Source organism: Lolium perenne, chromosome 4, assembly GCF_019359855.2.
Source record: "Lolium perenne isolate Kyuss_39 chromosome 4, Kyuss_2.0, whole genome shotgun sequence".
Classification (NCBI taxonomy): domain Eukaryota; kingdom Viridiplantae; phylum Streptophyta; class Magnoliopsida; order Poales; family Poaceae; genus Lolium; species Lolium perenne.
In genome coordinates, this window is record NC_067247.2 from 208961145 (window position 1) to 208964664 (window position 3520).

A 3520-nucleotide genomic window follows, 5' to 3' on the forward strand; every position below is an offset into this window, starting at 1 on the left:
CTCCAATGAACTCAGACATATGCTTGCAAGACATTAGACGACATTCCACCGAGAGGGCCCAGAGTATATCTATCCGTCATCGGGATGGACAAATCCCACTTGTTGATCCATATGCCTCAACTCATACTTTCCGGATACTTAATCCCACCTTTATAGCCACCCATTTACGCAGTGGTGTTTGGTGTAATCAAAGTACCTTTCCGGTATAAGTGATTTACATGATCTCATGGTCATAAGGACTAGGTAACTATGTATCGAAAGCTTATAGCAAATAACTTAATGACGAGATCTTATGCTACGCTTAATTGGGTGTGTCCATTACATCATTCACACAATGACATAACCTTGTTATTAATAACATCCAATGTTCATGATTATGAAACTAATCATCCATTAATCAACAAGCTAGTTTAAGAGGCATACTAGGGACTTCTTGTTTGTCTACATATCACACATGTACTAATGTTTCGGTTAATACAATTCTAGCATGATATATAAACATTTATCATAAACATAAAGATATAAATAATAACCACTTTATTATTGCCTCTAGGGCATATCTCCTTGATCTCCCACTTGCACTAGAGTCAATAATCTAGATTACATTGTAATATACCTAACACCCATGGCATTTTGGTGTTGGTCATGCTTTGCCCTAGGGAGAGCTTTAGTCAACGGATCTGCTATATTCAGATCGGTGTGTACTTTGCAAATCTTTACTTCTCCATCTTCGATGTACTCGCGAATCGAGTGGTAACGCAGCCTTGATATGCTTCAGCCTCTTGTGTGACCTTGGCTCTTGTGCATTGGCGATGGCACCCATGTTATCACAAGAATGATTAATGGGTCCAATGCACTAGGAACCACACCGAGCTCTACAATGAACCTCTTCATCCATACCGCTTCGATGAAGCCTCTGAAGCCGCTATGTACTCGATTCTGTTGAAGACTTCGCCACCGTGCACTTGCTTCGAGCTTGCCCCACCATCGCAGCACCATTCAATATAAACACGTACCCAGATTGTGACTTAGAGTCATCGGGATCGGTGTTCCAACTTGCATCGGTGTAACTTGTTACAACGAGCTCTTGGTCACCTCCATAACAAAGAAACATATCCTTAGTTCTTTTCAAGTACTTCAGGATATTCTTGACCGCTGTCCGATGTTCCATTCCCTGGATCACTTTGATATCTGCTAGTCAAACTAACGGCCATGTGCTAGATCCGGTCTTGTACATAGCATGGCATACATAATAGAGCCTACTGCCGAAGCATAGGGGATGTTACTCATCCTTTCTCTTTCTTCTGCCGTAGCCGGTCCTTGAGTTTTACTCAATACCTTGCCTGGTAACATAGGTAAGAACCCTTTCTTACTTTCGTCCATTCTAAACTTCTTTAGAATCTTGTCCAGATATGTACTCTGTGATAGCCCTATTAGGCGTCTTGATCTATCTCTATAAATCTTGATGCCTAATATATATGATGCTTCACCAAGGTCTTTCATTGAAAAACTATTATTCAAATATCCCTTAACACTGCTTAATAGTTCTATATCATTCCCGATCAATAATATGTCATCTACATATAATATCAGGAATGCTACGTAGCTCCCACTCACTTTCTTGTAAATACAGGCCTCTCCATGACACCGTATAAACCCGAAGTCTTTGATCACCTTATCAAAGCGTCGGTTCCAACTTCTTGATGCTTGCTTCGGTCCATAGATTGAACGCTGAAGTTTGCATACTTTGTCGGCATTTTTAGGATCGACAAAACCTTTGGGTTGTACCATATACAACTCTTCCTCAATGTCTCCATTAAGGAACGCCGTTTTGACATCCATCTGCCAAATCTCATAATCGAAAAATGCAGCTATTGCTAACAAAATCCTCACAGATTTTAGCTTCGCTACAGGTGAGAAAGTCTCATCGTAGTCAACTCCTTGAATTTGTCGGAAACCCTTTGCGACAAGTCGAGCTTTATAGACAGAAATATTACCATCAGCATCTGTTTTTCTCTTGAAGATCCATTTATTCTCGACAGCCTTTCGGCTATCAGGTAAGTCTACCAAAGTCCATACTTTGTTATCATACATGGATCCCATTTCGGATTTCATGGCTTCTTGCCATTTGTTGGAATCTGGGCTCATCATCGCTTCTTCATACGTCGCAGGTCCTCATCATTGTTATCTACAATCATGACATTTAGACAAGGATCATACCAATCGGGAGTGGCACGTTCCCTTGTCGATCTGCGAGGTTCGATGGTTTCCTCGTTCGAAGTTTCATGATCATTATCATTAGCTTCCTCTGTTGCCGGTGTAGGCGGTACAGTGCACAACTTCCGATCGCGCTACTCGATCAACGAGTATAGATTCATCAATCTCATCGAGTTCTACTTTTCTTCCAGTCACTTCTTTAGTGAGAAATTCTTTCTCAAGAAAGGTTCCGTTCTTAGCAACAAAGATTTTGCCTTCGGATCTGTGATAGAAAGTGTACCCTATAGTTTCCTTAGGGTAACCTATGAAGACGCATTTCTCCGCTTTGGGTTCTAGCTTGTCCGGTTGTAACTTCTTTACATAGGCTTCGCAACCCCAAACTTTCAGGAACGACAGCTTAGGTTTCTTATTAAACCACAATTCATACGGTGTCGTTTCTACGGATTTTGATGGTGCTCTATTTAAAGTGAATGCGGCTGTCTCTAATGCATAACTCCAAAATGATAACGGCAAATCAGTAAGAGACATCATACTACGAACCATATCTAAGAGAGTTCGATTACGACGTTCGGACACACCGTTTCGTTGAGGTGTTCCCGGCGGTGTCAATTGTGAAAGTATTCCGCATTTCTTTAAATGCATGCCAAACTCATAACTCAGATATTCACCTCCACGATCAGATCGTAGAAATTTGATCTTCTTGTTACGTTGATTTTCTACTTCACTTTGAAATTCCTTAAACTTCTCGAAAGTTTCGGATTTATGTTTCATGAAATAGATATACCCATATCTACTCAGATCATCTGTGAAGGTTAGAACATAACGATAACCACCGCGCGATGCTACGCTCATTGGTCCACATACATCGGTATGTATGATTTCCAATAAGTCGCAGCTCGCTCCATTATACCGAAAATGGAGTCTTTGTCATTTTTCCCATTAGACATGCTTCGCATCTATCAAGTGACTCAAAGTCAAGTGATTCAAGTAATCCATCGATGGAGTTTCTTCATGCGTTTCACTCCAATATGACCAAGACGACAGTGCCACATATAAGTAGAATTATCATTAAGTTTAATTCGCTTAGCATCAATGTTATGTATGTGCGTATCACTACTATCGAGATCTAACAGAAATAAGCCATTCTTTTGTGGTGCTCGACCATAAAAGATATTATTCATAAAAATAGAACAACCATTATTCTCAGACTTGAATGAATAACCGTCTTGCATTAAACAAGATCCAGATATAATGTTCATGCTCAACGCAGGTACATAATAGCAATTATTTAGGCTTAAAACTA